This window comes from Synchiropus splendidus, chromosome 1, assembly GCF_027744825.2.
Source record: "Synchiropus splendidus isolate RoL2022-P1 chromosome 1, RoL_Sspl_1.0, whole genome shotgun sequence".
Taxonomy (NCBI): Eukaryota; Metazoa; Chordata; class Actinopteri; order Syngnathiformes; family Callionymidae; genus Synchiropus; species Synchiropus splendidus.
This window is the reverse complement of record NC_071334.1, coordinates 55,293,957-55,307,820: the sequence shown is the minus strand read 5'-3', so window position 1 is coordinate 55,307,820 and position 13,864 is coordinate 55,293,957. Positions and strand designations below refer to the sequence as shown.

The 13,864-nt window shown below is 41.6% G+C and overlaps 1 long non-coding RNA gene across 1 annotated transcript; it reads left to right on the top strand.

Annotated features, from left to right (window-relative positions):
• Positions 1–5,505: 5,505 nt before the first annotated feature.
• Positions 5,506–9,983, top strand: LOC128752771 (uncharacterized). Its single transcript, XR_008413702.1, has 4 exons — positions 5,506–5,564; positions 6,854–6,977; positions 7,090–7,134; positions 9,869–9,983. It is a non-coding gene; the product is annotated as an uncharacterized LOC128752771 (long non-coding RNA).
• The last annotated feature ends 3,881 nt before the right edge of the window (positions 9,984–13,864 follow it).

Below are 13,864 nucleotides of genomic sequence, written 5' to 3'. Positions count from 1 at the left end.
AAACAAGAGACAGACTTTTGTTTTAGAAATGGGACACACAATTTTGTATGTGTCTGATCTGACTCTGGGACAAAGGTGTAAATAGTGGAACTGCGAAGTTCAACTAACTTTCCGGTGGGAAGCAGCCTCTCTCAGGAGGAGGTCAAGGAGACGAAGACTAAACTCCAAAAAGGTAATCAGGTAATAAAGGCGGAAAAAGTTCCCTACACCAGCACAATTGAAGATTTAATGTAGTTAAAAAAGATATTCAGGTATTCTGCATGTGAGCACTGTCAGCGACACCGTACACAGCATCAAGTCAATGTCAAGTCTGTGGGAGGAAAGAGCAACAGTCCTTTTTTCAAAACCTTTACATTGATGAAGGTTGTAAATGCAACAATGGTAATCTGAAGTAAAACTAAGTCAACTAATAGGATTGTTAACAACTGCCCTCATCAGATTATAGAGGAAGCCATGGTGGATCTGCAGATACAGTGATTTTTATGCTAATCCTGCTTACAAATGTAAACTCTTGTAACGTCAGTGCCTCTTTGTTTTTGTCTAGTTTTGACTGTGTTGCGCTCTTCGTTGGGGTAAAAACCTATTTGTGAAGGGGGACAATTAGACCTCATATGAAACGCCAACATGCATGTCATCTGACCTGCTGAGCACGTTTTTAGGGACAGAACGTCCCCAAACTGTTGGATCCCAGTCCCTCCAGAACCAGTTGCTCCACTTTTTTTTATTGTTATAATTTGATAGTGCACTGACTTGACTTGTATCACGTGTTGAAAACAAGTCTAAAATACACATGAGCTTATCTTACTGGGTAAAAGCCAATGGATCGCGGCCAGCCATGACTTTCATCTGAAAAAAAAAACTCATAACAAACTCTTTGACAGTATAGTGGAATGCATTATTTTCCTGGCAATTAATGAGGGAGAGAAAGTGCTAGAGTGACAACTTAATCAAAGCTGTTTCTGTAGTCAAACTGGCACCAGCAGCAGAACGTGTCATTGCCGAAGGGGAAGTGATACACGTGGATGAATCATCGGCTGCTTGATACCAGGAGTATTTCATGACTGTCAGTACGCTGTTTACCTCCCAGTGGATCTATGGCAAAACATTTGAGTGAATAATACCACGACTACGGCGCTCTTTTAAAATGTAACTATATAATTCAACATGTAGAGTATGTTTGTCAGTAACAGAGACAAGGGAACTGGGAGTCAAAAAAGAAGAAAAGAATTGTCAGAAAACAAAAACAAATGAAAATGAAAAACAGCACATAGATTGGTTAATGGTAACACTTCTTAGTAAAATGTATTTTTCAAGTATTTAAGAGAATTAAGAGAAAAGCCTTGGGAATTGCGGACACACATTTCGATTCCAAGACTGACCAGAGTTCCAGTGTGTCGTCTGAAAACACCTACAGGCAACCCCTCTCAGTAAATAAAGAAGTATCTGTAGAACATGTCAAAGATAAGAATCCTGCATTGCAATCCGTAACGCTCTCCCCTGCCCTCCCACATCACCTCCTTTATTTGGCAACTCTACTGGCCTGCAAATTTTCAATTCCGCACACACTGTTTCACCCCCTCCCACTGAATGTTCTGATTTTAACATTTACTACTTTTGTTCTTTGAGGCACACAGAAGCTTCCTCCTTAATTCGTTCTTAACACACCAATTAATGCTAATCGATGTCTTTAAAAATAGAGTTCAGACCTTCTTCCTCTCGGAACAAGTATGGAGCTAATTCAAAACAAATGAAGTCCTTTTTAAAATGACACCACTGTTCAAAAAATAGAAACAAAATTTCCCGTTTTTTATGTCTCTTTCCATGCTACCGTCAAGATAAAACAAAAAGGCTTCGGGACATTCTGTCTCTTCCTCTTTTTTTTTCTTTTTTTTTTCAAACATAAACCACCATTATCGTCAGTCGGTGATCTTGCAATGAACTATATAAAGAAACTGAAAACATCTTCTTGTTTCCCTGCTCGTTGGCATAAATTCCTCAGAAAATGTCACTGGCGTCATAGCGGCGCTATATTTGGACCCTCATCAAGTATGATCTCATCAGAAGTAATTGAATTGGCACCTATTGGTTCAGTTCATTTGACTGCGGAAAACTTTTCCAACACATGACATTCACAAATTTCATGTGACTTGCTTCATGTGACACGTGAATGCTGTCTTTCTCCTCGCTTTCATTCGATCGTGTATCGAATCCATGTCAGCCAATGGGGACGCGCCACAGTGGCGGCGTCAATTCATGCAGTCTTTACGTTCCGTCACGCTCTATTTATAATGCTGCTCACCCCTGCAGTGTAATTCCAAGCATTGTCGGACTCATAACCGAAGCTTGTTCTCCTTCTCAGAACCATAAAAAAGGGCTGTGTTCTTGATTGGATTTGACACTGATGTCCTGTAGCACTCATTTCGTAAGCACAGGATGTGGAAGTGAGATTTCACCGTCGGAAGCCAGGCGAGATGAATGGCACCAGACTGGATGAACTTCATACACGTCTCGCGGTTGTGTTGCTTTTGTTTTGAGTTCAAGACGTGTGGGGAACCAGATGTTCCTGAAATGGCCGATCAAGAATTTGCAGATGGAGTGTCAGCTTTTATCTACAGTCTGCCTCTGCTGTGTGACTTATCTGCTGTGTTGCAAATAGAGTGAATGTCTATCCCAATACTGCTGTTAGAATACTGGCAGAAAAGCCCAATTCAACATATCATTTTCACATCGCACAAAGGAGTCTACATCCTGGCATGAGAGCAGTTCCTTCACCAAACATCATAGCGTTATGACATTCTAGTTTCTCCGCTAACAAGCTGTTGGCCCTTTGACCCCACGGTCAAATGCATTCCGAGGGCTATTTGTTTCACAAAATTTCTAAAAGCTGCAATACATAACGTGCCACTAGGGGTAGTTGATCAAGTGTGAGTCGTTTTCCGATTGGATGCTTACATCGCTAAAGAAAATGAAAAACCAATGTACCCTTAAAGGATGTTGAAATGGTGGAGAAAGAAGGGTCAAGAACATGGCTACAGATCCATGTGCAAGAATACGGCACATGACACCGCCATTGTACAAAGAAGACAGAATTCAAGGCCTTTGAAGAAAACATGTCCTGAGAGAGCCGAGACAGTGGACAATGGTTGACCAGTACGAAGCCGTCGATTGTAGCCTTATGACAGTCCAAAAATCAAGGTTAGAAGACTCTGACCCCAATCACTGACAAAGATGCACAGAGCACAGAAAGGCACAGACAACCACAAAGGACTCCTGGAACAAGTGAGTGAAAGCAGGAAAGGGTCATGTCAGCATGGAGAAGAGCACTTTGGGGTGGAGTGTAAGAAGCAGCTCCAAAGCAAACACCAGCACCAGCCATATCCAGGAGGCAGCATGAGAACTGGTTTGAGAGAGAAGACAGTTGAGAAAGAAGTGGAACAAGGCCTCCGTGACCTAATGTTGCTGCGGGGGGGAAGAAGGAGGACAAAGGATCGCAGTAATACTATTTTTAAAAAATGTTGGTCAAGGACATCTTCATTAAAAAAAAAAGAAATTGGAACCCGGGGAGCTCCAAAGCAGGAACCAGAACAACACCTGGACGAGGTCTGCTGTGTGACTTGAGTAGAACAGGCAGCCATCCCACTTTACATCCCACCTATTCAACCATCTCAAATTGGAAACTGGTCCTCCAAAATGGTCGTAAGTAGAGAACTGTAAGGTGGAGCCTGCTGTCTGGCACCAGCAACTTCAATCGACCTTCATGTGTGGGGCAAGGAAAGCCTGACAAAGCCTCCGACCAAACAAGGAGCTGGACAACTAGTCATGGCCTGGGATAGGAAGGTGCTTGTAAACATTTAACAGCAGCTACTGTTTCCACCTGAGATTGCAGACTGGGCATTCTGGCCCCCTTCACTGAAGAGAGTTTTTGCCACATGACTATATCATAAATGACATACCACCTCCAGAAACATGTCAGCACACTAGCAAAATGAAATAAAATGGTGGAAAATATTGAAAGTAAAATAAATTCTGAACCCTGCCTGAGATTCATTTTCAATTTCAGACAATAGTCTACTGTGACGTGCCGCTGTCATTTTAGACCAAATGGATTGGAAAGCGTCACGATGGAAACTTGGATGATTTTTCTCTCATTGTTATTGTGGCTGCAAGGAATTCCAGAAATACTTTGTGAGAAGCCGAATCCAAATCAACAGGCACTAACTGTCTGCTGCTGATCATCAGATGACTTCTGGAAATATCCAGTTATTTGTGTCAGTAGTCTACTCAAGCACAGAGAAAAACAACCTGCTATTCATGGTACGGTAATCCCATCTTTTCCACTTCTCCAGCCATGTCTTACCCCCAAACTTTATTTCGCAAACACCATCACCAGCTGGTCTTAAATGTTGAAACGATGACAACACTTTGGATGACTGAAATTACAAGGCGGTGGTGACTAAACACCAAAATACTATTGATAGGTCAATATTGCTTCTACCTCACATTCCTGTCGGTCACAATATCAATGTTATTTTGTCAATACATTCCCACCGTCCTTCTACGTCTTCCAACAAGTTGATAGATGATCTCTCGCTTACTCATCTATAATGTGGGGAAAAAAATTGAAAGTTCACAAAAAGGCTGGAGAAATGATGACACCAAAAATGATGGAAAATGGTTGTGCCAAACACTTGTGCAGTACTTGATGTGAAGGATCTTCTTGTGTTATGTATATCGTCCTAATATAGAAAGGTCAGTGGTCTGACAAATTCAATTTCATGTGCTTGGGAATGCGAAAATCTTCGTATTCATCGCAATAAATTTCATTTGATGAAAATGAGATTTTGAATTTACGGATCATCCTCATGTGACAATTGCCATCTGAACTCAGTCAACCTGCCCCCGGCAGTATTTTCAAGCCTGTTTCAGTTTTTAGAGCTAAAAAGAGAGTGTGTCCACACGCTTCAACAATCGCTCCACTGTTGTCTGGTGATTCAGACTTGTGACCACTGCCCCTTCGCCTGAGACTTCCCTGAGTCTTTCGTCAGGATAAGCCATTAAAAAGAGAGATCCAGACGACCGTCAGCATTGAATCAAACCTTGGCATTTCCTGTCGGTTGTCGTGGTGTTTAATGCCATCCCAAAATATGCCAGTCATAATCACAGCTGACCAAGGCTGTGCAAATAGTGTTAACCTTCTCCCACCACCTGGGTGGGTTTTTTTCTGCCAATGAGAAGAGCTTTTGTGAGTTTCTGCTTTGATCGGACATCATAAAACCCAAAATCTATTTTCCACTAAAACCTGGAGAATGCAGCCATCAACATGAACAGTTATTTTTATTCACAAGACTTTTAGAACTCATTTATTGAGTGGTGGCATATGAAAGAAAGGTTAGCGGCCGAAAGTACTTCTTCCTTTAATGTGCCACTTTTTTTTTTATTTCACGTGTTCCTTGTACACACTGAATGCTGTTTACTTTTCCTTTACTTTAGTTTTAGACTGGCTAATATCTTCGAAGCTGACAGCAGCAGTGTGCTGATGCTGTTGTGGATTCGAGTGTCGGGAAGTACGTCAGTGGCACAATTTTACTTTATATGGTGAAGCGCTGAACTAACTAACTTTAAATCATGTGATCCTTCATATGACTGCATCAGAAATCTCTTATCAGCCCGACTCATTCAAACTATTTGCATAACATTTAGAACTGTGATCATGAACAAAGTTCTCTCAAAGGTCCTGTGTTTTGGTGTTTATCGGTCATGTGGGTTTTTCTTTTTTGTGTATTTTTTGTATCATGATATTAAATAGAAATACATTTTTTAAATGTATTTATTGTGATTTATCATGGATATTGATTTGTTGTTTAGTTTGGCATTAGATCAACAAGCTATTTAGTCAAACTGCTAAACTTTATTGTAAAAAATATAAAAAGTCAATAGTCAAATATGACAAACCCACTGTTCCAGTGCTTCCTCATCTGATATTGGTAGGTTGCTACAGTATTTGCATATCAAGGCAATTTTGCTTATATTTCACATGGTAAGTGTGGCTTATGAAATGAGCGTGTCATGTTGTTCAGCTCAGATTGGGTTTTACAGCCGAATATAATTTATGCCCAAATTCATGTTCCATTCAGACAAACCAGCATCTTGTCTAAGAAACAAGCATCCACTTTATATGTGTTTCTGAATATGATGATATGACAACTGAAGAAGGAACCAGTGGCTCAAATGGAATAGAACTCCCATTTCAGCCTGCAACATATAAATACCTTTCATATTCGGAACTCATACGTACTCTTTAATCCTTACCAGCCGACGTAGATACTGGTGTTAATGCTGTGGCAGGTTTGAGAGTCAAAATGTTTTGAAACGTAACTTGAGTCCTCCTCTGCATTCGCAGCATGTCTATGCTAATTACCGTGTTAAAGGTCATATGTTCGATATGCTTTATAAATGATGGCGCTTACAAAGGTCAAATGTTGAGGCCGCCTGCTGGTTTCTTCTGTTACATCACTCGTCCTTGTCCACATCACAACACTCAAGTGTCACCTTATTCCAAACACATAAACACGAACGTGGCCTTATGGACGGATCAATAGCTGCGTCGCACATGGATTAAGTGTCCTGAAGCTGCAGGTGTTTGGCACAGCTCAATGATTTATCCATTTTCCATTTCTCTGTCACGGCCTGATTGTTATGTAACCATTGAACACTACGCAGACACTCTTTGACCTATTGTAGCGTTCCATTTCTTCCTCCCAAACTGCCATTCTCTGCCTGCTCCACTCTACATTATATCATGCTTTTTACCAACACAGATGGAGTAATGTGAATAATCTTCCTGTTTTAATAGCGAGATTCAGCTGCGACAACGTTGGCATTGAATGATCAAAAGAGGCGCGTTGTGAGAGCTGAAGCATCAGCACGGATTTCTTCAAAATAGACTGGATTCAAAGCGACATGTTGGATCCAGACAGGTGGGAGAGGAAACAAAATAATTGCTGTGTCTATTTAGAGCAGTACAAACAGACCTTACGTAACATCCGTGCTTCATCAAGTCAGATGCTAATGTGAGAATCTCTTCTGCAGAAAGAAAACTGGTGGCTGCTCAAGAAAAAACCTTCCGAAATCAGAGTGAGTGCCCTTTTGTTCCTTTGAAGGCCACAGACAGTGCACGTACGTTCGCATATGAACCTCCGCTGGAGGTCACAGTCGAGAGGATGTGAAGCACACGACAAGCTTAGATTTGAAAACCCTGGAATGAAAATAAAGCGCATCTGCCTGAGGTCTGGAGTGGAGAAACTCTTCCGACTAAAATGGAGAAGTTACAATCACAGATGAAAAGACATCTTGATACGTGCCGCCAAAAAGACAAACTCTGTGAGTTTACTTTGAGATGGATTTTCAATTTAATTTAATGCTAAGAACTCTGTAGACGCTCGCATTAGCAAATTAACATGATGAATTTAAACTTTGGGCGACATCAGACATTTACTGCTTTTCTGTCAGATTGGTACATCATGGCTTTCAGATTCATTTTCCACCATAAGACACACTGTTTTGTTCATTTTTGTAGCTATTTGCACTTATTTATTTATTTTAAATAATGAACATTTTGAATTTCCATCTAAAGCACCAACATCTTTCTATCAAATAACATTCAAAATAATACTGAGGGAACTTTTATTACCCTAAATGTAGAAATGTGTCTTCTAGAAAATCCCTTTCAGAGTCTTTGGCGTAAATAAAGTACTTATTCATTTGTGTATTTTCAGCATGTCAGCCAGTGATTAATCATTCTAAAACAGACCTGAGCAAAGTTCGGCTCAGGGGCCTTATGTGGCCCTTTGCCTGTGTTTTTGCGGCCCTCCTGAGGTCAGACTAAAACTATATGACTGATAAGTAGTCATTTTTCTGTCATTTTGTAAACATCCTGTTTCTGTTTTAGCCAGTACTGGTTCAACAGTAAACACAACACATTCATGACTACATTTTTACTACTGACTACATTTTAGTCATTTTACTATTTTCCTCAAAATTCATTGAAAGAAAATTCAAAATATGTGTTAAAACAAACTGCCTTTTCATCTTCGATGTTTGGTCCATAATTTTATTATGATTTCTATTTACATAAGAAGAAGTAAAATGACTTTGTCCATGCCATTTTTACACTTCTAAATATCCTTGCTGAACCTGGTTCATTTCATCCTCATTCCTTAAGATTTTTGTCGGCCACCTTTCAAGGTCATTCACAGTCATTTCTTTTGGTATGATGCACTTCACAACAGTCACAGTTTATAATGTGGCCCTTCAGGAAATTTAACCGCACCCTCTGTTCTAAATTATTAATTGTTGTCTGGTTAAAACTACATTTTACTCTGGTATAGTCATTGTAGGTTCACTCTTAACAACTCCATAAGCACTAAGCGCCAACTGTAAATAAACAAGTTATTAGTTCATAAATAGTTCATAATAGTTAATGTGTTCCACAATCTACCCCGGGCCGTGGTGGGTGCAGGTTTTCGTTCCAACCTTTTCTCCATTCAGGTGTCTTGCTGCTTGTTTCAGCTGAAATCTCATTGGTTAAACAGTATGTGATTGATTGGTTGGAACAAAATCCTGCACCAACCCAGCCCTCTGAGGACCGGTTTGCCCAGCCCTGATCTGTGTCACCAATTTCTGTCATGCAGACCCCCTCGGAGGAGGATGGTTCTGAACTCAAATTACTTGTAGCATTACATCCCCACACTCTACACTCAAAACTCCGGTTCTTTGTTTCCACATAGTGTTTGAATTTCCTCGATAGGATCAGCATTCAAGGATGCATAGTAATTTAAAATGCATGTATTGAATCCTGGTGAACCCTCTTTCATCTGGCAAGGATTGGGCTTGAGCAGACTGGAACACCAGACATGAACCACACAGAATGGAGCAAAAGGACTGACGGTTTGCAGGTCAACTTCTCATTGACCGTTACGCATGTGAGAGATTTTTAAAGGGCTGCTTTTCTTCATACATGGTGCAAAAAAGTCACCTGCAAATTGCCTGAAAATCATTTGGACCAAACTTGGCGATGACCTTGACATTGTTTCCATGGCAACCATAGCCAGCAGGGACTATGAGAGGTAGGCTGGTGTTGGGATCTGAAGCCAGGGGGTTTATTTAGGGCCTGAGCAGTGAAACGTTCTCCTCACCAAAAACTGACACACTTGAACACAACCTGATATAGTTGCTTATTAATGATGGATATGCGGAGGTATAAAAGCATTTTGATAATACTCTCAAGTATTCAAGCGTGCAAGGAAGCTGCTGTTGGCACAGCAGTTGCTCCAAACAGGACCATGTGTCTTCCCTTCGCCCACAGACATGTTACCTAACAGTGTCATGGTTAATGTCAGCCAGTTCTGCCAGCTTTTGAATAAAAAAAGAGGGGTCGCCCTCACTTCCGACCAGGAACAAAAGGATGCGGAGGAAAGTAGATCTGTGGAGCTGAGTACAGTGAAGTTTTTGGCTGGATGTGGCAATAGCTCTCAAGGTCATTACGTATTATCAAAGTGGGTGAACAACTAATTTTACACACTTCTGAGCCTCGATGGAGATGGAACGGATTCAAGTCTGTTCAGCATCTGCAATTGCGATCCAAAACCATGAGTCCTGCATCAACCCTGAGCAGAGCTGACAGTGCTTATCAGAGCATTCGATAAGATTGTTTTCCTATTATCCAAAGGTCCCCTTCATGGCAACAGTGAAAACACAACACATTTCCAAGTGGCCAATCTGTCACTATTTCAGCCAAAATGAAATTCTTCCTTTGAGTTTTTCGACCTCTGATGCACAATGAGTGATCCGTTTGTTTTATCTGGCACAGATCAGATCTTGGACGTCATCTCTGAGACATTCCAGCCCCTTTTCCTGGACTCCAGCAGGAATTTCAAGCTTATTTAGGTGCAAGGCAAGTGATTTTATTTTTCCCCTGCATCAACTGCCCCACAAAGACAATTCTGTTGCATTCATAAGGCTTTTACTTCGCAATAAGCCCATTGACAAATCATCCAATACTGAGCCATGAAAGTGGCAGCTGCTGTGTGAAGAAAAATACAATCAATAAGTGCTCACTGTACATATCTTATGCTGCAGTCGACTGAAGCTGTTATTGCTCATTGCACACAAGTCAGAGAACAGGCACTTTCACAGCCTAAATAATCTATAACGTGAATTGTCTTGAATCTGAATTCACCTTTTCACTGTCGACGCAGTGATCAATAGTCATTTCACTCACTCCAACTGCAGATGTTCTCTTGTTCATATATATTTAGTTTTCTCAGGCTGATGACTCACTTTTGCTGTTCCTTAAGCTCCTCAATATCCATCGGTCGCTTAGCAACCATCACTTGATCTCTCTCTGGACCAGGTCAGAAAACTCCTCCCCGCCTTTTTAAATGTCATATTAGGAGAAGTGAAACTCTCTGCAGGATTCTATTTCTACTCCACTTAGTGATGAATAGCTCAGCCTGAAGCCTTTACGGGCAGATGGTGGGGTGATGGGGATCCGGGGGGTTTGGAAAGATGACGGCATTGTTGGAAAACTTGAGTTGAATAAAGAATGCTTCATTTTACAAGTCTTTTAAAACCTATGATAAGTTGATATCTTTGTGTTCCTATGACGTACTCACACAGGCTGGAGTTTGAAATAGAACAGAAACCAGAAAACAACCACTTACTTCACAAAACAAACACTCACTCGACCTATATAGTGAAATACATTTCATTTTTTAAAGATATGTCAATGAATGCATTATATCTAAATACAAAATGAGTGTGTAGCCTCCTCTCTATCATTGTGAGGACCCTTATTTCCATAATGCTTTCCCCAATCTCTCACCCTAAACTCACCATCCAAAACAAATGGCTAAACTGAACCAGTACTCGAAACTGAACTGAATGACGCAGTTATTTTGGATTTGTCGGGTGGTCCCCACAAAGGCATAAGGAGCTCACAAGGAGGTGTTTTGTCAATAAACGGTCCCCACAAGTGAGGATCAACCAGGTACACACTGCACACACACTCACCACCTGAACACACGCTTGCATCAATCACCATTTGCATGTTGTTCGTTTCTTCCCTTCTGAGAAGTTACTGTGAACTTGGATTCAATTGGACCAATGAGGATGGTGCTCTATCCACTGCAGCAGTGTCCTGCTCACTTCACTGTGCATAAAATGGCATATCTGCAGTTGTACATTCTCATTATTAAAATTTGATAAAATGTATGTATGTCAAAATGAATTTCTAGTTTCCGTCTACTTGTGTTGTCTTCTAACATTATATGTATATTTAGGATTGAGGTACGTTGTCATTTTTATATTCATTCATCCAATCTTTATTTCAATGCTCAGATATATTCTAGTAGGGCTGTGATGTTGATCATATCAGCTGTTTAGTTGTGTGTCAGTAAGTTTGCAGTTTCCGTCTCCATCCGCTGTCTTTGGGTTCTATCATTCATTGTGACATATTCATTTTCAATGAGGTTAAAAATGCTTTTAATACCCACTGAACTTGATTATCTAACTGGGAAATCCATCATAGCATTTTATTTAGCTGAAAATGACTTGGTTGTAATTTCATTTATTTTTGCTCTTCCTCTAAACAGAGTAAAAGCTTTCAGTAATATTGGAAACAGCCTCCCCCTCCACCTCTTCGGCGTGATGATGAAAACACACTTGCTGAGCCTTCAAAAGCTAAAAATAACTTCGATATGAGCCGAGGCCTCTTTCGCTTCTTCACTCAAGTGGAAAATCGTCCCTGATGTTTTCTCCATCAGATTCTTACTTCAGGGTGATGAAACCTGACCACAGAGTTGCTCTCTGCTCTTCGCTCCGTGACTTTCTACATTTAGATGGTGATTTAAAAAAGCTAATACATCATTTTCGCTCATTGTGTTTTGCGCTGACGTTGTGATTTTCGTCCATGCGTTTGTGGTCGTGTGCTTTTTGTGTTGCTTGGATGCTTGGTCTGCTCCAGCCTGCATCAAAGGTCGTCACGTTTCCTACTCCCGTCCTGGTCATGATGGAAACAACTCACCCTCATCGCTTAAACAGCCCAGCACCCTTTTGCTCCCAAGAAGTGTCTTGAGAAGTTTTTTTTTTTGTTTCTTTCTTTTTCGTTTCAAGCAAAAAGATTTGTTCATTGAAGACCAATAGAGCTCATGAAGAAACCATAGTCTGTTCATCTGGCACCTTCACATGTTTTTAATGTGAGTTAAAATTATTCAACAAAGGCAAACCACCTCTTTAAATTAAACCCAATAACTTTTTATTGTTCCTAAATCTCAACATCGGCGTTGAAGTGCTCCAGTGATGATTGTAGTCTCTGTTGCATTAAAAGACCAAAACATTTTTTTATCCTTCTATCCTAGATTTTTTTTTTTATCTTCAACTTTCTGTCCGTCAGTGCAATCTCATTCAGTTTCTTTTGTCAAGGATGTTGTCAATACAACACCACATTGTGGCACAGCTGAGATGGGTTCACTGAAAACTGTTCCCTGAGGAAGTCAACACGTGACTAAATGTAGACTGAAAAATGCATGAGGATCACTTCTAAACCAGTTTTGAAAACAGCATCCAGCATCGAGACTGACTCATGAAACAAACTTGGCAATGTTCTGACCTTGAATCATGAACTTGTCACAACTTCCATTTACATTAAAGTGCTCAAAATGTGCTTTTTTCGCCCACGTGTCCGAAGTTACAACATCACAGCTGCCAGTCTCAGTCTCAGCTGCTTCTTCGCGTCTCCGTTCCTCCAGGAGATCAGTTCTGTTTACGGAGCTGCGGACACACGGGCGGAAACAGCGCATTTTGAGAGCTTTAAGGAAAAGAAAACACCTGTGATTTCATCAGCTTGATGTGACAAGGCTCAATATTTTGACGCTCTTAAGCTTATAAAAATCCATATTTTAGCCATGTCCTATTAGCCCCAGGGGTCAGACCGCAAGAAAAAAGTGGCTGCTTATAGTCGGTCATTCTTTTCATCTGTAATCAAAATGAATCTGTTAAATTCGCAGCCCTAGATCACCTTGCACCTTCTTCTGCCGCTTGTCCGGAGACAGCATTCGGAGCAAGGAAGCCCAAACTTCCCGGTCCGCACAAACCTCCTCCAGCTCCTCCCGGGGGATCCCGAGGCGTTCCCAGGCCAGACCGGAGACATAATCTCTCCAGCGAGTCCTGGGTCTTCCCCGGGGTCTCCTCCCGGTAGGACATGCCCGGAACACCTCCCCAGGGAGGCGTCCAGGGGGCATCCGGATCAGATGCCCGAGCCACCTCAGCTGGTTCCTCTCCATGTGGAGGAGCAGCGGCTCCACCCCGAGCTCCTCCCGGATGACCGAACTCCTCACCCTATCTCTAAGGGTGCGCCCAGCCACCCTGTGGAGGAAACTCATCTCAGCCGCTTGTATCCGCGATCTCATCCTTTCGGTCACTACCCAAAGCTTGTGACCATAGGTGAGGGGTGGAACGTAGATCGATCGGTAAATCCAGAGCTTCGTCTTGTGACTCAGCTCTCTCTTCACCACGACTGTCCGGTACAGCGTCTGCATCACTGCTGCCGCTGCACCAACCCGTCTATCAATCTCACGCTCCCCTTTTCCTTCTTGTTCTTGGTCTTGTTCTCGAGTGAGGGATACGGGGAGCGTGAGCCCTAGATCAAACTAACAGAAATAGTACCCTTTTCATCACCATCCATGCATGAAACTTGGTGCCTCCACATTTGTCAGGGGACAGTCTTGAATGATGTGGCTGCTATTTTATGAGAAGTGGTGTTTGCGCTCTTTACTTTTACGGTAAAACCTCTGTGACGTGTGGAAGT